The following is a 22,816-nucleotide window of genomic DNA, read 5'->3' as shown; positions in this document are numbered from 1 at the left end:
AGACCAGTTACACAGTCTAGTGTCTGAAATGGAAAATGAACAGTGCATACTGAACGAACGAGACCAGTTACACAGTCTAGTGTCTGAAATGGAAAATGAACAGTGCATACTGAACGAACGAGACCAGTTACACAGTCTAGTGTCTGAAATGGAAAATGAACAGTGCATACTGAACGAACGAGACCAGTTACACAGTCTAGTGTCTCAAATGGAAAATGAACAGTGCATACTGAACGAACGAGACCAGTTACACAGTCTAGTGTCTCAAATGGAAAATGAACAGTGCATACTGAACGAACGAGACCAGTTACACAGTCTAGTGTCTCAAATGGAAAATGAACAGTGCATACTGAACGAACGAGACCAGTTACACAGTCTAGTGTCTCAAATGGAAAATGAACAGTGCATACTGAACGAACGAGACCAGTTACACAGTCTAGTGTCTGAAATGGAAAATGAACAGTGCATACTGAACGAACGAGACCAGTTACACAGTCTAGTGTCTGAAATGGAAAATGAACAGTGCATACTGAACGAACGAGACCAGTTACACAGTCTAGTGTCTCAAATGGAAAGCGAACAGTGTATAATGAATAAATGAAACGCATCACACTCTGTCTAGCACCTGAAATCCTACGAACTCCTGCGAATTTGAAGTGGTCTCTCGCGATAGCACTGCCGTTGCAACCTTGTGTTTCTTGCAGTAACTTATATCCTGCTGTCCCTTCGTGCAGGTGTGAAAGAGCACTCCACGCTGGGTAGTGGCCCCACCACGACCAATGTCCACGCACCTCCTTGTCCTCGGCCTGGGACTGAAATCTCCGCTCCTCCCATCCGTGCCACTGCCTGCGAGGGTGGAGATTACATATGGTCGTTACAACTCCGATGACGCATTCCTTATTCAATGCACGTGACACTGCCATTATTAGTACGGCAGCATCTCTGTGCGGTAGGCCACGCACATGCCAGAAAATGTCTGCCATTCACGACTCATTAATTACCAGGAGGTTACATACGTTTCGCTCACAGAAACAACGCTCCTTTGCACGCGCCATTACCGACAGGTCCCTTCCCGACCTGTCAATCTCACCGATACGGGGCACCAGGAATCCCAAATGTAACAACCCTCCAACGCTTTTGCGTGCTACTGTATACGTACGCTAAAGCATCCCACAACTTTTTGGCTTGCGCTTCTACACCTACAACAAAGCCATACCCGTTCAAAAGGTTCCCGGCCATCTTGCCTCGCCGCGCGGCTACCTTTTTCACCGCCGAACAATCGCACCGATCGTGTTTCAAGTTGCGGCTTTGGCATTCCGACCTTTCTTTTATCTGCACGGACGAACCACCATGACGGGGCTGGTGCCCCACGCGCTATCGCACTTCCGCCCTAGTGGGGCCACTCCACGCCCGATGGCGAGATAACCGCATCCCCCGCGCATGCTCGCTTTCGGTCTTCTTCGTTTCCCTTCTATCAGCACTCGCGTACGCCGACAAGAACCAGAGCCGCACGGTAGCCGAGTGGTTAGCGCGCCAGTTGGCAATGCTTGGGCGAATATCCCCACCGACCTTGGTTCGATTCCCAGCGCAGGCACAGCGGATCGCTGTCGAAAAAACTGCGGCTGGTGATCCCACCAGCGTCACAGCTCGGCCGCCGTGTGTGGAGGACAAGGCGAGGATCTGTGCTTTTTCGCACAGCTCTTCTTCTCGCTGTCCCCCGGGTATCCAGAGGGCGGATGCCCGTTGCTCCTGCGGAGGTTTCCCCGGGGGAGGAAGTTTCTTTTTTTCTTTCCCATCGTTCCGAATTCGAGGGAGGAGTGCGCATGCTGCTGCAGGCACCGCAGAAGTCCGCAGCAACCACACACTGACGAGACGTCCGAGAGACACCACGTACACATGCTCTTTTTTTTTTTTTTACTGGACGTTTTGTTCCATGAACGTTCATGAAAAACAAAACGTCCAGCAAACAAAAAAAGAAGGGTACGTGGTGCCTTTCGGATGTCTGGCCGGTGTTTGGTTGCTATTGCGGACTTCTACGGTACCTGCAGCAGCATGTTGATACTGAAATGCATCCGAAAACGCTACGTACGGTTTTTTTTTTAATGCACTCATATCCTGATGTTCCATAAAAAAGAGAAAAAGGGCGTACGCAGTGTGATTCGTATTTCTGCCCAGTGTGTGCTTGCTGCGGTCTTTCAGGCACCTGCAGCAGCGTGCCCTTTCGTATCATAATATCTAGCACATTCATGAAAGTACGCACAATACAGCGGCTGCACTCCTCATTGTCTCTCTCTGCACTGTCAACATCTTCGTCTCTTGTATTGTTGCTGTATTAGCGCGCGCACTGCACAACGTAAAATTCACTAGCTTTAGTTATTGTTTTGCCTGCTGGTCCATATCGCCTTGCTACAACTGAGCAATGTAAGGTGCAGGCTGCAGACAATCATTGGAATTTACTCTCCTTGTGCGAATGGCTCACCACTTCCAATTATCACAGTCCGTTGCAACTGCCGAATTGATGGCCACTTGCCACGAAAGTCTGCGAGAATCCGGTAAGTGGAACCGTTAACACTTAGCGAGTCTTCTCTAATTACTGGCCTCCGTCTTGAATGCGCTACGTAGTTCTACATTGTGCAGTTCACGCGGTGCTACAGCAATATTGCATGTCACAAACATGGGGAAAGTTCAGAGAGAGTCGATGAGGACCGCAGCCACTGTAAACAATTTCCTTTTATGATGATCATTTTATATCGTTATACTAATAGGCATGCCGCTGCAAATACCATAATAGACCGCAGCGAGCACACATCCGAAAGACACTAGGCAGACCTTTTTTTTTTTTTACGGGACATCAGGATATGAGAGGATGATAAAACAATTATCCAGGAACAAAAACCGGATGTCCGGTCGATGTACGCTCGCAGCTGTCCTCCACGGCACCTCCAGCACCGTGCCAATCAACGTCCTGCGGTCGCAATCAGTAGTTCCCCGCTGAATTTACTCATGCAGCGCAGTCGTCTCGCGTACACCGTATCTTTGGTTTGGCCCGTGGAAACCCGTTTTTCTCGCGCCGACATTCCGCCGCTTCGATTTTGCACTTTCTGCATGTTTTAACCTCCATAGCAACTCCTTCGCTCTAGAGAAGCCTGCAGGCAGTGGTGCGCAGCTGCCGGGAAACTAGCAAAACGCGACCGCGAAGGATGTATATAGTGAGTGTTCAACTTCAGACTTTACACATCTTTTTTTCTTCTAAAATAGGCTTTCTGCGTTCAAAAAGCACTTTTTTCGCACTGTCGGCGGTGTAGTACATCAGAATGCAGCTACTACGTGCTATCTAGCAAGACGATAAACCAATATTCAATAGCTATCTTCTAAACTGTTACTGTTACGAACCTTGATTATTAAAGGTGCAGTGAAGAAAACTCTGAACACGTTCCGAGCATTGTTAGAAGCTGCGACTTATGGCCTTGTGTGGCCGATTTCTCTAATTCAATCGAATTAACGTCCGGCTCCCGCCATTCTTTTTTGACTTCTCCCCCGTACGGTGGGCGTAGTCGACCAATGCGTGGAGTGCCTCCAGCCAGTCCCGTGGAAGCTTTGCTTTCGCTTTATTTTGTCTTTTTGGTTTCCGCGAATAAATAGGTTCATTCGCAGATAATATAGTCGCAAAATACGCGCGGACTATTTGCTACTATACTCCGTCTCACTACATGTTTGCAGCACTACGAAAGGTAGAGCTCTCTCGTCCAATCAGGATGGCGCGCACTACATTAGTGTGTTCCTACGCGCCTGTTGCTCGATCCACCTGGCTGGACATCAGGTGGCTCGTTCCATATAAAAGAAGGCGTACTGCTAATTAGCTTCTTTCTACATCTAGCAGGGGGCGCTTGATGTCTGTTTATTTTTGTACAGGCAGACGCCCGTTCCAGACGCACTGGCCCCACTTTTTCTTTTTTTTCTGTCGCCACCTGTTTGTATCATTTCCTCTGTTGTCACGTCACAGTTATTTTCAATGTTCCTGCTATGTTTAATTGAATTTATTTATTCCAGCATGGCCACTACACTATTAAGCAAATGCAAGGGTCAAATGCAGGCCGGGGCAGCCGAATGTCGATGTTGGCGAAATGCGAAACCCCATGCGCTGCGTTAAAGTCAACGCACAAGCGGTCAAAATTAATCCGGAGCCGTCTGCTACGGTGTCTGCAATATCTCATGAGAGACGCTGCGAGGGTACTCCGACTTTCGCGCGTACGTTAGCACATTAATGGGGCTCATCACAACTCCACTCAACTCTGCTGGTTTGTGTCGTCGTCCAGGTTGACAACAACAGATGGTCCTTAGTCAACAGCATCGTCAATGACATGGTCCAGTTTCCTCATCCCATCTTCCTCACTAATAGCATGCTGCACGTAATTCTTCCATTTCTCAGTAGTCACTTGCATGATGCCTTGCCAAACCAGAGGCTCCACGTCTTAGAGCTTAAGCGTCTTGTTTTGACTGGCGACGAAGCCCTTGACATCGCTCCAAACAAACTCTATCGGGTTCGATTGGCAGTGGTAGGGTGGCAGGCGCACATCGAGACGGCCAGCAGCTTCGGCGCTGCAGTCCACACGGTATCGGTCCCCACCTGCGTTCACGTTGTTGCCAAGCTTCATGAGCTCGGCCTTCACCATGTCGCTACTCATCCGCCGCACTTTATCCTGCTTCACAGAATGATATGGCGCGTTGTCCATCGCTGTAACGCAGCCGGCTTCTTCAGGGACAACATTCGGCCCGCCTTCAACGTCTGCGTTGTCCACTGGTAAAGCGTTCGCTCGCTCACCTGAGTGAGTTTTACCCTCCTCTTGGTGAGCGCATTCGTACTTGAACTGCCCCCGTTCTCGACACGAAGCACTTCAAGAAGCCAACTGCGATGGTCTGCTTAGAAAAACAGCACACTGACGACTCAACCGACTCGGCCGGCGCCATGTTGGAAAATGGCGATGCATCACTACCTCGCAGCAAGCCTCCGCAGAGCTGTGTTCGTACGGGCTTTGTTAATTTCACCAGTGATTGAAGCACTCTATACCACCTAAATCTACCAGTCCACATTATGGTTTGGTTTGGTTTATGGGGTTTAACGTCCCAAAGCGACTAAGGCTATGAGAGACGCCGTAGTGGAGGGCTCCGGAAATTCCGACCACCTGGGGTTCTTTAACGTGCACTGACATAGCACAGTACACGGGCCTCGAATTTCTCCTCCAAAGAAATTCAGCCGCCGCGGCCGGGATCGAACCCACGTCTTTCGGGCCAGCAGCCGAGCACCATAGCCACTGAGCCACCGCGGCGGCTTAGTCCACATTATGCTTTCAATTGCTGTGCTCATTGTTTGATTAATAGTCCTACACTGCTCAAATATTCGAGGGACTATTTTTTGTGTTCCTGCAGCCCTGATTGGACGAGAGTGCTCTGCCTTCCGTAGTGCTGCAAACATCTTGTGAGACGAAGCATACGTATTACTCCGCCGATGGCACAGCGGCAAGCCGCCACGGCACTGGGTGGCGCGTTGGTCGACTCCGCCCACCGTACGGGGAGAATTCAAAACAAAAAAAAAGGTGGGAGCCGGACGTTAATTTGATTTAATTAGGGAAATCGACCACACAGGGCAATAAATCGCAGTTTCTAAGAATGCGAGAAACGTGTAGATTGAGTTCCCGCGGCAAAAAGACGAGTTCAGATTTCGCTTCACTGCACCTTTAAGAGGCCTGCAGCCCACAGTAGCATCCAAAGTTTTTACAATAATAACGGCTACCCTCAGCGCTGTGGCACAACAAACGTTGTCTGTTTCGACGTCTTACATGCACTAGGGAGTTTGCTGTGCCTCCAAGCTTCTTGAAAGAGCGTGCATTTTGCCTCGATGTAGCCACGTAACTCGTCGAAATAGCCAAGATTTGTTGGCCCACACCGTCGAGGCTAAGCGTATTTTCGAAATTATAAAAACTGATGTAGAAATTACGATAGGCTACAGGGGTCTCAATAACTAAGCAGCCTACTAGTAATAGTTAAAAAGACAGCTAATGAGTATTTGTTAATCAGCCTGCTATTTAGAATGTGTTAGCTGTATTCTGATGTAATACTCAGCTGACAATTCTAAGCCGAAAAAAAGTGTTCTAACTCATTACTTTTATTTTTAAGAAATCCTGTACTGTCTTCGGGGACACACCCTAATGGCCTAGCCTTCTGAAACACTTTCTGCGTACGGTCGTCCACACACCTGCTGAGAGCACTTGCATCATTTCGCTCGGGCCTAGGACCGGAACCAGACCAGGGGAGGTTTCGCAATACATTCCGGCCTGTATGTCTGCGCAGCAGTCAATGCAAAAACTGTGCTCATTTCTTTTTCTTTTTTTATTACAATTATAACGTGCATCCTGCCTTCGACTTCGAATTGCTCACGCAAGGCAACCCTCGGAATATAACATCAGTCTCTCGTACTTTTCATAACACTCACTCTTCACCGAAAGCACACTTGTGCAGTTTTCGAGAATTCAGTTCGGAGCTGACACTTACACTCACCCGATTATTCGGGCCAGTTGCTATAGCATTTTCGAAATGTAAACGTTACCTTTGACAGAACGAGCACTCGGTTTCCATTACTTATTCTTCAGGCGGGAAAAGCATTTGTAGCATGGTGTTAGTAACAACTTTACTTTCAAGCAAAAAATGAAGTGAAATCAGCTCTTTCCAGGTTGTTGGTTGGGTGGACGATTAGGTTTTCCGTGATTTGCTGAGGGTGTTGTCCAGAGGGGGGGGGGGGGGGGGGGCTTGGGATGTATCTGCCTGTGTTTGTGGAGGATAGCCAGCAGTACAACGGGCTTCAGACAGTTCTTGTAAAGTGTTACGGACCCACATGCGGAGGAGCCTGTTGGTTGAAGTCCCTTGAGGCGGATTTAGGCCCGATTTGTCATCAGCATCAGCCTGACTACGCCCACTGCAGGACAAAGGCCGCTCCCATGTCTCTCCAATTTACCCTGTCCTTTCCCAGCTGCGGCCACCGTATTACTACACATTTCTTGATCTCATCCTCCCACTTAACTTTCTGCAACCCCCTGCTGAGCTTGCCTTCTCTTAGAATCCACTCCGTTACCCATCAGGGCCAGCGGTTATCTTGCCTTCGCATTACATGCTCATTTCTGCCTCTTGATTTCGACTAGAATGTCATTAACCCGCCTTTGTTCCCTCGCCCGCTTCCGATTTGTTAACGTCACGCCTATTATTTTTCTTTGCATAGCTCGTTGCGTTGTCTTTAAGCTGAACCCTCTTTGTTACCCTCCACGCTTCTGCCCCATAGGTGAGTACCGGTAAGATACATTGGTTGTAGACTTCTCTCTTGAGGGGTATTGGTAAACTGCCATATGCGCTTCACCTCATTCTTATTCTTCTAGTTAGTTCCCTCTCATGATCATGATCAGCTGTCACTACCTTCCCTAAACAGCCATATTTTCTTCCTAGACGGTTGAGTATAACTCATTGATCATACTTTGCAGTTCATACCCTGATCGACTTAGCAAGGCAATATCATCAGCGAATCGCAGATTACTAAGGTATTCTCCGCTAAATCTTATCCCCATCTGTTCACATTCCGGGCCCCGGAATACCTCCTGTAAACATGCGGTTAATAGCATAGGCGAGATCGTCTCTCCCTGTCTTATTAGCACGTTTACGATGTGGGAATCCTGGCTTTCCGCCGTCGCCTTTGCGCGGCTGTGCCGGCCTCCCGCGTTGTTTCTCCTCTTTCCCTTGCTCCCGCCTCAGGCGGTGGAGAGGCGGCTGGGTGACTAGTCACTGTCATTTAGCCACAGCTCCGCCCCGGCTCGCCAAGGGCCTTTGCCATTGGCGCCTTTTGGCGGGAATTCGGGAACCGCTTTGGGCGGCCGCGCGCCGCGCGACCGTCCGAGCGGGGCCGAGAGAGAGATCCCTCCGAGACAGCGAAAGGTGCGTACGTTACTGTTTGTCCGTGCCGGCCTTTGCCGCTCGGACCAGTGCTTACTCGAGCTCGCCCGCACGTGTCCTCTGACCTGCAGCGGCTCGAGCCTGTCCAGCGGGGTCCAGCGACCTCAGACAGGCGTACCTTGCGTTGATTGCCCACTCTCTCTCGCAACCGGCCCAACGGTCGACACGAGAGGGAGATCACAGCACTGCCGCGGGGACATTCTCCTGCAGCGGCGTGCTAGCGGCGCGCATTACTCGAGTCGCTTCGTGCGCGCAGCGGAGCCTTGCTCCTCGCGCGCCCCCGGGACGGGGTGACTATTGAGTGTTTGTGTACCTGCTGAAGGACGACGTGAATAAACGTCTCCTTTGTGAACTTGGAGGCCTATTTCTTTGCGGCGAATCGCTCCCCTCTTAGCGGAGGTTGAGTGCGCCGCATCGGTGTCCCAGTGTGTGTGTGGTGACGGCTGATCGGGGCCCTTGGCTCGCGCGAAGCTCGAACCCGCGGTGGGTGGTGGCCTGTGTCCACTTAGAAACCCACAACTCTTTCCTCTTCTATCTTTGTGAGGTGGAATATAGGGCAGTGAGTATAGCATTCTGCTAATCACGAATGCTTGTTTGGTATTTTTTTGATTAGCCTGATGCTTTGATGTGTCATGACCGTGTGTTTGGACAAACGTTCCCAGATGCGGAGTTTCTGTACCTCCGATACTGGGAGGCCGTCGACCGTCACTTGTATAGAGGGTTTTCCCTTTTTGTGACGGCCCGCAGTCGGGTGGAGCAGCAGGATTCGGTCAGCAAGTGTGCAAGGCCTATACAGGCCACGCAGTCCGTACCGCTTCCGCTTGGAGGCTTTCCTCCATTTCGCCGGCATTTTGCCGTGGTCGTCTGCGTAGGAGTGGGATCCGCTCTAATTTTCGGCCCATGGGTATGGGAGTGGTGTCGAAGAGTAGTGGAGATAAAACTCAGCCTTGAGATGTGTCCCTGCTTTCTAGAGCTAACGAGGGAGATTGTGTGGACCCAAACCATATCTCCGCCGTCCTGTTACTCATAAAGGCGGTTAAATATGCGTGTGTTCTAGCCCCTACACCTCAGTAAGATAGTGCGTTTAGTTTGGTTTCGTGCGTCTGCCGTGTCTCAGGTGTAGAATTTCTTCTGAGTAGGGGTGTGCGAATATTCGAAATTATCGAATATAATTCAAATATTATTTTTTTATTAATCGTGTTCGATTCGAAATCCACATAATCGTGTTGTTTCGATTATTCGACACGACGCGAATATTCGTATCTAGCCGAATATTCTACTGCGAGCACCGGCGTCCATTTCGGTCCGCAAGTCCTATCGACAGAGACATAACAACATGGCGGCGCCCAGAGCAATGCGTAACGTTGGGTTCTAGGCACTACAGTTGGGCCATGCAGTAGCTGACTGCACTGGTGAACTTTTTTGTGGCTATACCTGCGAAGCTGGTATAGTCAGAGCAGTGCACGAAATACCTCGCAATACGAGCCAGTTCAGTGCCAATTGAGAGGGCATTTTCTGTAGCTGGAGAAGTTGTTTCAGCTAGAAGGGAACTACTTCTTTGACCCTCTCGCGTTAAAAGGAAGTAAAATGGCCTCTAGCGCAAACCCTAATAGGAGCAGTGTAGACTGCTCCTATTAGGGTTTGCGCTCTAGCAGTGTAGACTGCTCAAGCCTTCGGGTAGATTTCCGTCACCAAAACTGCGGAACACTTCTGCCTGACCAAGTAGAGCAGCCGACAACCTTTTATGTTCATCCCAGCAACGCGCTTTTGTGCTTATGGCAAGCTAGCCTTGATCAATGCTGTGTCTAGCCACCTTCTCTGATATTTTCACTCTTCTAAGAACAGTGCTCGAGACTGATACTTTTTGTGCAGCCACACGCACCTTTCGTGCTCATTTCATCACTGATAGTTGAACTGTGATGTTCTTGGGTGCTCAAATAAATGTTTTGTAGTGGTTAAATGTGTCTGTCCTTGATTATTCGTATTCGATTCGTATTCGAAAAATTTGATATTTGCACACCCCTACTTCTGAGATTTGAAGCATCACGTCCTGCGTCGTGTACAGTTTGCTTCTAAATCCCAGCCTCGCATGGGGGAAGAGGCCGTGTTTTTGCATGTGGGTTTGGAAACGGCCGAGGATAGCGTGTTCGTACAGTTTTCCTAGGCACGAGGTGACCGACATGGAACGGAGGCTTGCCAATTGAACTGGTTTACCTGGTTTTAGAATAAAGGTGACCTTAGCGTAGGTCCATTCCGGGAGGGGGTGCCCCTCTCCAGTGTTCATCGAAAAGCTTGGTTACGGCTTGAACCAAATTTTCGTCCAGGTTCAGTAATGTTTTGTTGGTGATTTTATCCGCGCCCGGCGCCGACATGGTGCGCAGCTTGTGCATACCTACTCTCACTTCCCTTGTCGATATGTCTTCGTCAAACACGGGGTTCAGAGGGCTTGAGTATTTGAGGGGTAGGCTTCTAGCTGTGGTTGTGAGATACCCGTCTTTTAAGTTTTGGATCAAAGCGCTGTCTTCCACATTTAATTTCTTGGCGCTGCGATTTACGTTACGTTGTTGGGAGTCTTTAGTGTTTTATGCTTCTAAGAGGCAACGTAGAAGCTTCCACGTGTTTTTCAGTCCCAGATTTGCAACCGCATGGAAGCAAATCCAGATTTGCTTCCATGCAGTTGCAAATCTGGTCCCACTGTTGACGGGTTAGGTGTACTGCGTGTGCTTCAATCTTTTTCCTAAGGCTGCTATCCTTAGTTTAAGAGGCCGTGTTTGTTTTTCAGCCGTCTTTTTTGCACACTGGAGTGTGTTTCCCACATGTGGACAAGTCTGCTGTCCACGATTTTCGTTTCCCGATTACTCAGGATGTGGCACTTCCGACGTCCTATGTGAGTGCATTCACCCAGTTTGCAAGGTTCTCTATCTCAGTAGTGGATTTCTTCCGGAGATTCCTGAATTTATCCCAGTGTGTGATTTTTAGTGTCCTTTTTACAGAGGGAGAGATTGACTTCAGTGCGGAAGTTGTTTGAATGTTGTAGTCGTCGCTGCCTAGGGAGGTCTGCGTGTTGGTTCACAAACACTGTGCGATGTTTTTGGTGATCGTGGGATTGGGTTTGTGTTTAGCTGCGCGCTGTTGTGTATCGTTAACGGGTTAGGGCCTCATTTTGCATTAATGTCCAGTGTTGCGATTCTTTTCTGCACTTTTGCTTGTAACCCCAGCTTACGTTTCTTGCGTTAAAATCTCCTCGGGTTCTTCGCGCGGTTGTTTAGCACTTTTGTAATAACCGCAAGCGGAGGGGGCGAAGGGGGGGGGGGGGGGGGGGGGGCTCCGCTGCTTTTTGGCGCGCTGTACGTGTTGAGGATGAACAAGCTGGGACTTCTTCTGCTTTGGGACGGAGGGGGAGATGCAACGGTTTGTCTGATGTTGCCATCAGACCTCGGGATGCATCGGGCGGTTGGTGTGTGTGTAGTGTTTTATGGCGCACAGGCAACTAAGGCCATCATGCGCCAAGCATACGGTGTTACGAAAATTTTTCCGCTGAATTTTATAGAAAAGTGAAGAATCATCGGTGGTGTAGGGGGCCTAAAACGTTAGTGCGACCTAGTGATCACATAGGAAAGAATTTCTAGAAATGGCTAATATTAAAACCTTTAAAGGGGGTTGGACACCTCAGCAGTTATCCTTGTTGTCTTGTTTTGTTAGCAGGAATTGGTCCGGAAGGTGTGTGTGGCCTATTCGGAGATGACAGAGAACCACTTGCTTGAAACGTTCCTGCTGCACACATGACTTCCATTCACCCTAAAGCTATCTTTACCAAGCGCAGTTTGCTATTTACTTCGTTTTTCCAAGGCGAATGCCCTTTTTTTCTCTTAATTTACGTTGTACTAAATTCGTGCAATCCTTAAATGGTATACATTGTTTATTTTGTCTTCCCACAAGCTTCAGCAGCGCACAAATCTGCTCTGTCGTTGCCTTTCATTCTGACATGACTGGGGACCCAGCATAATTTTGTCTTTTGCTATGTTGTGAATGGTGTCACCCAGTGACGGAGTGATTGCACTTCTAGAGTGAAGAGATGTCAGTACCATTAGGGGGCCTGTGTAAATAATACTGTTCGTGAGATTCTCGTTTACTATTTTTCCTGCAGCTGCACAAATGTCAGGACAGCGCCCGTCCTGTGTTTTTCGTGTTCCTTCTGTCCTCGTTCCGTAGCGCTGTTGTGAATCTATTTGTCAGGTAATGTGTCCTGTATATTGAGATTCTGGCATATCTCTTCGAATCGCAATACCAGTGGCCAGGTAGCTTGCGTTTTGTGGGTAAATAATATTCAACAACGACATTTCGCCACAACTGGATAGTATATATGTTTTGGTAGCGATTCTTCTGTATTCAAGGGAGGTTTCATTTATTTCTGCACAGAGGTTGACTATGGGAGTTGTTCTGTATGCGCCACATGAGAGCGCTAGGCCTCAGTTTTGAACTCGATGCAATTTTTACGGCATGACAGACCTGCCCAACCGTACAGTGAACCCATAATCTAATAAGGAACGTACCAAACTGACAGTTGCAGGCGGAGTGCTCAGGCGGTCGCATTTATGATAAGGACATCAGCTTTATCTTGTTGTGTTTTGATGAGAAAGTGGTAGGAAAGGTGATAACTCAATCGGCTGGTGATTCGGGCGTCTGTCATGTTAAGGGTTCCCCTCTTCGACAGGCCGTGATTGCATATAGCAAATCTGCGAATTAAGCCTGCCGTTAATTTCGGTTTCCTTGTCTAGGAGTTCTATATGAGGGTGGCACCCAAAGTGTCTTGTATATATAGAGGCCAAGGATTCCGAGTCTGTTGGCCAGGGGTGTTTCGCAGTGTATGCGTAGAACCCGAGGAAGTTGTCTGATCACGTGGAGTGATCATTTGAATGGAAAACACTTAAGGCCCATAAAGGTCAGTTTCGAAGTGATAATATCAATTGTATATTGTAAAGTATTTTATGCCTCTCCTATGGAGCCTTTTGTCGTCCATGAAGTGGTGTCGTAGGTGTATAGTGCCGCGCGGAGGTCAGGTATGATAGTGGGCTAACGCTATTTTCAGTAGGAGGGAGCAGAGAACTGCACCTTGTGGAGTGTCACCTTTATTAACCCTCCCAATCCAGAACACTCCACAAGGTGCACTTCCTGGCTAAACAACTCACCAACATACCTGACCTGGATGGGGACGGATGGTATAGTGCTGGCTGGAAAACATGTTCAAACAGTTTTTTCACGCAACTGATGAGGGAGACAGGGCAAAGGTTTCGGAGGATGACTGCCTTGCTGGGTTTGGGAATAAAAGTGATGTGTGCATGTTTCCAGGTGGAGGGCAGCGCTCCATCAGTTCCTAAACTGAGGTGTCGTCAAGGTTGCGGAGGACCTTGTGTGTCATGTGGTCTGGTCCGGGGGCTGTTGGGCGGCGTATGGTAATCAGTGATCGTTCGACTTCATCAAGGGTGTTGTCCTTGTCGAGGTTCGGATTAGGCCGAGGGGGCCCAGGACAAGTGATTCCGTCCCAATCGATAGAATTGTTTTTGCAGTGCATATGTCTTGTAGAGTTCGGTTGATGTCAGTGCCCTTTTTGTAGATCAAGGTAGCGAGACGGTTCTCGCAATCACAAAGAGAACAAGGAAGAGAAAACCCTCAGGGTGCTTGCCAGCGTTTCGGCAAGAAGACTTCGTATGGCCCAGGTGAACAGAAGCCCCCTTCCCCTTCCTTGTTCACTTTGTGTCTTTTGTAGATGAAATTGAATAATCTTCTTGACTCGTTTGCTGGGGGTGTGTAAAGCTTGCTCAATCCTACTCGCCCAGGGAGCTGGTTCTGGCGCAAGATGAGAGCCAAGTTTGTCTCGCTCTCAGAGGAGTTGAGTGCTTTGGGTTATTGGAGTTTAACGTGCCAAAGCGACTCAGGCTATGAGGGACGCCGTAGTGAAGGGCTCCGGAAATTTCGACCACCTGGGGTTCTTTAATGTGCACTGACATATCACGGAAGAGAACAGTGGGGAAGAAATATTTTGGTTTTGAATGTATGGGTAGTGATAAAGATGGGGAGGTTGCTGCCGAGATAATCTGCTAAGACACCCTGTGGCTTAACCAAGACGTGCGGGCTTGCATATGTAAGCAAGGTCACCGAGGGCCCGCATGTAACACGTGCCGATTCTTGCGGGTGTGTTTAGGTTTGTGTCGGTGTACTGTTGATAACTGGTAAGGTTTAAGGAGTGAGGATGGCTGTGTGATGTGTGGGTGTTGTCACCGAATAACATTTAAATGGGTTATGACTGCGTTTTTCAGACTCATTTTGTTCGCTATGACTCTCGGAACAACTGGGAATGAGGTCATTTGGTGCAACGAGTAATTTGTAATTGAATTTTTAAAACTTGTGCTGTACCGTGTGGTAGTCAGGTAAGACTAACGCGCTCGCGATTCATGACGCCGTGAACCAACGCTCACGTGCTTTCTCTCAACTGAACGAGTGAACTGCGCGCTCCTCGTAACGAGCGTAGGGGAGTGGGTGGCTCGCTGTTCGGGATAGGAGTGCTGAGGGTAAAGGGGGGGGGGGGGGGGGGGAGTGACGGCAGGGGGACAAAGGCAACAGAGGTCCGTGTCCTTCCCTTTTCTGTCTACTGCCGATCTCGGCGGCTTAACTGTAATGTGTCAAGGTGATTTTGCATCGGTTTTCCACCAGACGGCGGCGCTCTCGGGGGAGGGGCTTAGAGTCAACTTCAAATTGCAATTTTTAGCTAAAATGCCCACGTAGAGCCCTGCTTCTTTTTTTAAGTATGCATAACAACGGTCGTGGCTAGAACGCCACGATTTGTTGGGAGATCATAAATGACCCCTTTAATGTACAGGTTGCTTGTTCCTGCGTAACTGCGTTTGGTGTGGAATTCTTCTGTCTGAATGTATTGTTCGACTCCTTGGTGAGTGGTATATGGTGTACGTGACGGTGGAGATGAGCCTGTTGGTTGTGAATGGCCTCTTGGGGGGGGGGGGGGGGGGGTTACGCTTTCTGGACGACGTATACCTTCGTGCGTGTCCTACTGACATGCACTGACGGATGACTATGTGAGCAGCCTATCCGTCAAGCTCACCAAGACAGCACAGGCATAACTGTGTGTGCCCACCCTCCGCCATTCCTAGAAAAGCTTTTCCCGCCAAAAAAATAAAACGGTTGAAAGTAATCGCTCGTTCTGTTTGTCGTCTCTCTGCTTCAGGCCTTCCTGTCAAGGTTATCGCTTCACTTCAAGAATCACACACAAGCATGATTGCTCTCTCAGTATACCAAAAACAGGTTTCCTTGTGATACTTCATAAATATCACGGCTGCAACACCGCTGTCGCTGTATGCATGAGGAGCACATACTATAGACATATAAAAAAACTGCGCTTTCCGCAGTCCTGTTGCTACTCGCCCCACTGTCAGAGTTTGTGCTTCGTCTACAGACCATTCAGTAAACTGTGCTGCATTCTTGCGCGGCCTGAAATGAATGATGTGCTCACCGTGTGCTTGTCTTCGGTGAGCTCTGCCATCCGAAGCTGCACTTGGAGCTACGTGGAGAACACGTCCAGCACCTCCAGGCATCCAACGCCGCGCTCGTAAACAGTCGTGTCCTGCGCAAATTCGTTACGGGGGCTTCAAACAGCAGCCCTGATGTCACACTTTTCCAGAGCACATGGTTAGCGCGGTGCGAGCAACGGCGAGCCCCTACTGCAGCTGCGTCGGCGCGTCTTTCCAGTAATGCAAGTTTGGATAGCTTCGTGGCTTGTATACTATAAGTAGCACTTGAGAGAAAACGCTCGTTCTGTCGTCGTCTCTCTGCCCCAGGTAGTTTTGTGAAAATTAGTCATTCCATTGCAAAAATCACACTGAAGAGCTTGATTGGTCCATCATTAATACACAAAAAATGGTTGCCTTGTGAAAGTTCATAAACATATGGTTACAACACAAGTGTGACAGTACGGGGAGCGCATACTAAACGCATCCAAGAAAAGATGTCAGGGTTTTAACTTGGTTAAACCTACTAGTGCGAAAGCTCTAGTTTTTGCCTATACCAAGTATTCTTTGGTCCCAATAGGCTAAGGTCAAATTTCGGGTGTTGCCCGGGTCCTACTTTGGAAATGCCTCAATTCAAATTTGGAGGTCGCCATCGTGTTTGGCTTGGTCAATTATGGTTGCACATAGATTTTGGTACAAAGTTGAGTGAAACCGTGGGTAGGGTGTGTGCCTCATGTAGGGCATTTTTGGTCAAAGAGAAATACGCTCTGTTTAGCGTTTGACCTTTCGCCACATCCGTGCGCAGTGCGCATTTGTAAGGAGGGGTACATAAGGCGCGCTTCCCCATAGAACAGGCGCAGACACTCGCCATAGAAGGAGAAGAAAAAGCAACAGTCGGACGGCGCTGAAACACCCTGGCCAATCCCCCGCCATGGGTATGTGCCATTAAGCCCGAGGACATCGTCATCATCATCAACACCGATCCAGAAGTGGTAGCTTGGGAGTTGGCTGAAAAGCAGCGAGAGCTTTTCGCTTTGAGATATCCAGGCTTAACCTTAGCTAAGCCACAGCCAAATTTTTTAGTCGGTGTTTCGCACTAAAATTTCACTCTACGCTGTCCTGCTTTTACTCGTCCGACTGTATACGTGCTCGTGCTTCGTCTACAGACCGTATAGCGGTGGGTGCGGCATTCTCGCGCGGGCTGAAATGAGTGAGCTGCTCACCGTGTGCCTGTCCTCGGCGACGGTGAGCTCTGTGCCGTCCGAAGCCGCACTTGGAGAACGCGTCCAGCACCTTCAGTCATCCAACGCCGCTTTTGCTTACAGTCGTGACCTGCGCAAGTTCATTAGGGGGGCTTGACACAGCAGCCTCTTGGCAGCCATGACGTCACACTTTTTCACAGCACGCGGTTAGCCCGGTGTCACCTACGGCGCGCCCCTGCTGCAGCTGCATCGATGCGTCCTTCAAGTAGCGGAAGCACGGATAGCACAGTCACCTGGTGTACTATATGGTAGCTGGCCACTTCAATCTGCTGCATTGCAATATGTAGTTTTGTGACCGGCGAAACAGGACGCAGGGGGTATTTGCTCGGATAAAAATTGTTGCAAAAGTTAAATAGAGTGTGCCTCCACCGTGTAACACATCGTGTGTGGCGCTGACGAGCTGTGATACCCTTTCGAAAGGATAGCAATCTCTAGAGGGCATGGGTCAGTGCGGCACAGCTATCTCGATCGACATAAGACACTTTCCGAAAACGACTTTCTTTGCTCGGACCATTTCGTCAACGTCGGCTGCAGGACAAGTCTCACACTGTTGAGGACCCTCGGAAAACATCATTGAAACGAGAGCATTTCAAACCTGATGCTGGGCCTTCCAATTTCTCAAGAATATTCGACTAGTTGTACGCTTCGGAAGAATAGAAGTGCATGCTATTTCATCCATTAGTGGGGTACAAGCGAAAGCCCCGTGAACCAGCGTTGATTCCTCTCCCGCAGGAAGCGCAGGGGACACTGCAGTGGCCGATCATTTATCATTGGACACGTCTCGGAATCCTCTCAATGTCCATCACACTTGGCTAGCAGCCTACTTCCTTGATAGGAAATGGTTTGCATACCATGCTAATGAAACTAAATAGGACGACCATTGGTCAGATGACTTCGCAACTCTTTGGCCACCGTGCACGATCACATATGTTCCATTCGCTAAATACGCAACATACCCCGGCTAAATATACATGTATGCTGTGAGGGCCTACTTTTGCGACAGTTTTGCGTTGGATGCAGTGCTTTAAATGCCCACAACGTGCTTTCGACGATTGACGCCTCTCGCGGCGATTGTTTTTAGCAGGGTCACCACCTCGAAAAAGCGTTGGCGTATTCTGCTCGAGCTGAGAAAGGTAAATCCCAAATTTTTCTCCGTGTAAGCATGCCATGTGCAAATTCTATTTATTTTTAGCTGGAAGACAGGTTTGGAAGCGGCACCCGGCTTATTTCTCCTGGGCTGGCGGGGTTTGTAATCGCCTCTATGCAGGTGGCGGGAATGAATCGCCATTCGATGTTGCAAGCGTTCTTGAAAGGAAAAAAAAAATCACAAGTCACAAAATCACAAATCAATCTAGCGCTTGCGGGTCGATGGTCATGTCATTATGTATTGAAAAAAAAAAACAACAGATAGCCCTATATAGTCCTGGAGCACGCAGGCTGTGCTCCAGGAAGAAGGGTGGCAAAGCGCTGAGGGGAAGTCGTGTTAGTTAACTCCTGCGATGCTTGCTCAAAACGAGGCTCAACAAGCGTTGAAAATCAGTGACGGCGTCAAGGGTACGCGACGGGCAGCGGCAAAAACAGTCACGCAGGCACCATGCCTACGTAAAAATTAATTCTCCCCTCCTCCCCAGTAAAAAATTTTCTGCCCGCGTTCCCAGTTAAGTATTATTAAGGAGAATATTTTTTACCTATTTGAGGACTTAAAAGCGTCGCAGTCCTGCTATCACGGAAATAGTTAGATAACGTGATCACATCAATGGAGCAGGACGCTGCTGATTGGTTTATGATTTGGTTTTATGGGGTTCAATGTCCCAAAGCGACTCAGGCTATGGGGGATGCCGTAGTGAAGGGCTCCGTAAATTGCGACCACCTGGGGTTCTTTAGCGTGCACTGACATCGCACAGCACACAGGCCTCTAGAATTTCGCCTCCATCGAAATTCAGCCGCCGCGGCCGGGATCGAACCCGCGTCATTCGGGCCAGCAGCTGAGCGCCGTAACCACTGAGCCACCGCGGTGGGGCAGGACGCTGCTGAGTACGCTCAGCATTTTGTGTGCAGTAAAATTTGTTCAAAGTGCTTACATTATACTGGTACTATAATTTGGAGAACACTACTGAGTACGCGCTGTATTTGGTCTGCATAGTAATATTTGTTCATTGTGTCTAGAATACATTGCCACTATAATTTGGCTAAGATGTGTTGCCATAAAGGCTGCGACAGCAGTTCCAAGAATGTGGAGCTCTCGATCTAGAGTCGGCATATTTACTCTACGCAGGAGTACACTGGCTTCAGGACCCCTACCTCGCCTGCTGCCTGGATCCCGGACAACACGACTGCTGACTATGATCCTCAGTGGAACATGGTTGACGAAGAGAAAGTGGAAAACCTGCTGGAGCATCTGGCGTTGCTGGTCTGAAAGCCCTCGTGGCTGGACGGTTCCGGAGGCTATTCCCTACATCGCGGAAATTCCAAGCTGCACAGGATGCGTCGAAGAATTCACTGCACAGCTAACTGACAGGGAAGGTTTGTTTATGTTTACTGAGGACTACCTAACAAATGTCATGGGTATGAGCTTAGGGATGGCTCTCAATGTATGCAATGTGGTGAGGTCACTGATTTTATTTATTATTTATTTACAAAATACTGCGGACACTGAGTCCAAGCAGGGTGGGCGAACAAAGTCAATCAAGAGACACAAAAAACGCAACATTTCAACAAAAAAAAAAACAACACAATATAGAAAAAATAATTGGTTAAAACTCTTGGGATAATGGTTTAACTAGCTCATTCCAATCTGTTATTGTGCGTGGAAAAAACGAAAACTTGTAAGTGTCTGTTCTAGCGAATATAGGGGTTAGAGAACTGGGATGGTGTTGACGAGTTTGTCTGGTTGGTGCCGGCGTTAAGTATGATGAGGGATCCAAACCAAGTTTGTTATGTAATAAAAGAGAAATAAATTCTAACCTAAGCTTTCTTCGCCGATGTTCAAGTAGTTCAATTTTATTAATCTCCATTAAAGTGGTGGGGGAGTCAGACCTTGCATATTTATTAAAGATAAACCTGACAGCTCTTCTCTGTATTCTCTCCAGATTTTTTACGTTAGATTTAGTATACGGGTCCCACACTATGCATGCATATTCGAGTTTAGGTCTAATTATTGAAGAATAACAAAGTAGCTTAATTTTAGAAGGAGCATTTTTTAGTTTATGTCTTAAGCAGCACAATTTCCTAAATGCCGCAGAGCAGATATTTTTTATGTGCAAGTTCCACGATAGATTGCTACTTATTGTTACTCCTAGGTATTTGTAGTTGGATACTTGTTGAAGAGGGAGAGAGCCTAATTTATATGTGTAGCTATGAAGTATGGTTTTTCGGGTTATCGGCATATGTACACTTTTGTCAGCATTCAGAACCATGCCCCATCGGTCGCACCATTCAAAAACGTTGTTCAAGGCACTGTCCAGGTCACTTTGATCCTCCTTATTTGTAACTTCTCGGTATAGAATACAATCGTCAGCAAACAATCGAATATGCACTGGTGGGTTAACAACTTGAACAATATCATTGACATACAAAAGGAAAAGCAGAGGACCCAAAACACTTCCTTGGGGAACACCGGATGAAACTGGAAGAGAGCCCGAACGTTGTCCACCCACTTCAACAAACTGTTTGCGGTCTTTTAAGTATGCAGTAATCCATGTCACTAAAATATCAGGAATGCCAATTTCTTTCATTTTAAAAATTAGTTTATCATGAGGAACTTTATCAAATGCCTTGCTAAAATCCAAAAATATTGCATCGATTTGGCCTTTATTATCTATACAAGAAGCAAATGAATTTATTACTGTAATTAGCTGTGTTACCGTCGAGAATCCTTTTCTGAACCCGTGCTGGAAGCTAGTTAGCACGCGATTTTTTTCTAAAAATTCGTTCATACAATGTGCAACTATATGCTCTAATAGTTTACAGCACGGGGACGTCAATGATATGGGGCGGTAGTTCTGCAAGAGAAGACGGTCTCCTTTTTTATAAACGGGAACAATTCGGGCTGTCCTCCAGTCATCAGGTATTTTACCTATTGAGATTGAAGCGCGAAAAATTATTACAAGGAATTTAGCCAGAGTTTCGGCATAGCGTCGCAGAAATGCGTTTGGAATGTTGTCAGGGCCACATGACGTTTTGGTTTTCAGGTTCAACAGCATAGAAAGGACACCAGGGTAAGTAATAAAATTCACTTCGACGGGATAATACACTCGGCTATTGTCGGTACATGAGCTCGGGGCAGATAGAAAACCCGGCATAGGTTTCGCGACTAGTTTAACATCATCTGCATGAAGACATGACCACCGACCTTATGGAGCAGGACATCAGCAATACTTCATGTGTGACCCATGGAGACTGGGATGCAGCAGGAAATCAGCATGCCTTCATGTCTAATCTCGGAGATTGGAGGGCTACAAAATTCTCACCATTTGCACTGTGTCAGCGTTGCGCCTTGAGTGAATGTGTCTCATGCAGCGTGTCAGCTCTCGCTCCACCATTTTCGCCAAAATGAACAGGTTTGTTTTGAGTTTGTCTCCTTTCTGGCACTGCTCGTCGATATTGGCTAGAATACCCATTCCCAGAGCAACTGGAACTCAGTCACCAGCTGCCATATCTGATAACGAAGCAGTGTTGGGAATAACGCAGGGTTACTGGCAATGGGTGCTTGGTACTAGGCCGCTGGATACTGGGAGGTAAGTGCAGCATTTATGAAACATCGAGGTCTGTGCTCATTAAAGAGACAGTATATTAATTACTGACTGAAACACGTGTCATGAGATTATATTCGAAAAAAAAGTATCATGATGTAAGAGTGGAGCAGTGCCATATCGGAGGAAACAAAAATATATAATTTTAATTTGGCATTGAAAAACGCCTAAGAGCGATGAAGCCTTTCCATTATTGGTGTACCCACCACGTGACCGTATCTCCGAGATGTGCACTGTTTGGAGCGGTAACCACGGTCTTCTAGAACGTCAGTGTCCACACGACGGACCGGAGCACGGGAGAAAAGGTCACGTGAGTGATGTGCCGAGTGCGACAACACACCGAGGGAAGGAAAATTCTAGTAACTGCTGTCCTCTTCGCTCATCTCGCGCTGCCCTCTATTCGCGAGCAAACTCAGCGTAAGGGGGCACTGTGATGTCTGGCGGCTCACAACAACGTGACAGCCCGTTGAAAAGGGGTGTGAACGTGGACGTGATCATCGTCATCATAAATATATTGCTACACTGGGCAAGATGATGTATTTGCAAAGGTCCGTACGTGGTCTGTGGATGTGTCCATGCATATAACTGGTCGCTTTGAAAATGTATTGCTGTTCCTGGCTTGCGATGAAATTCGCGCTTGTTTGTGGAAAGCGGTCATGTTTTTCACGGTGAGCGCTTAATTCTGACGTGCTCTAGAATCCCCATGGGCACTGAAGCCGAAGTTGTGACATTATTTGCGTGACAGATCCGCATATGAGATAGCGGTCTGACTGATAGATGCATTTACGGAGTCAACAGTAGAGTAACCAAGGTGTTCCAGCTGTGTCCCCAAGAGATGGAAGTACGTCAGGACGGTGTTCATTCATTCCCACAGATAAGGACCTCGGTGATTTTGCCATCAATGAGCATGAAAGCCAAGGCGCCGCGCTCGCCAGATGTTTTCACTCTTCGCGCTCTCTTATGTGCCGCGTTGTTGCCGCTAAATTTTTCGTTGCAATTAGCAGTAGAAAAAATTCTTCGAGTCGAATGCTAATTATGCTCTCAGTAGCAAATATGAAGCTACCTTTGGCGAAAAGGACAGCAAATAATTCAGGGGCACTTTGACTGTCTAAAGCATAGTGTCGAACCGGAACCGAACCTGAACCCGAAACAGGAACAGAACCCGAATTTTCACCCGAAACCGTAGCTGAACCGAACCCAAAGCCTTGCCATTACTGGTGTACCCACCACGTGATCGTATCTCCATGAAGGTGGGTCCAGACGTGCGGACCGAATCGCGGATGGTACGCGC

The 22,816-nt window shown here is 48.2% G+C and overlaps 1 long non-coding RNA gene across 1 annotated transcript; it reads right to left on the bottom strand.

Moving 5' to 3' along the window:
• Nucleotides 1-633: 633 nt before the first annotated feature.
• Nucleotides 634-16,831, bottom strand: LOC149340047 (uncharacterized). Its single transcript, XR_016283830.1, has 3 exons — nt 16,736-16,831; nt 15,518-15,628; nt 634-846 (listed from the first exon to the last, which is right to left on the bottom strand). It is a non-coding gene; the product is annotated as an uncharacterized LOC149340047 (long non-coding RNA).
• Between the last annotated feature and the right edge of the window lie 5,985 nt (nt 16,832-22,816).

Source organism: Amblyomma mixtum, chromosome 6, assembly GCF_055824585.1.
Source record: "Amblyomma mixtum isolate Tamu chromosome 6, ASM5582458v1, whole genome shotgun sequence".
NCBI lineage: Eukaryota > Metazoa > Arthropoda > Arachnida > Ixodida > Ixodidae > Amblyomma > Amblyomma mixtum.
The sequence above is the reverse complement of the archived record's forward strand: the minus strand, read 5'-3'. Positions and strand labels throughout refer to the sequence as shown.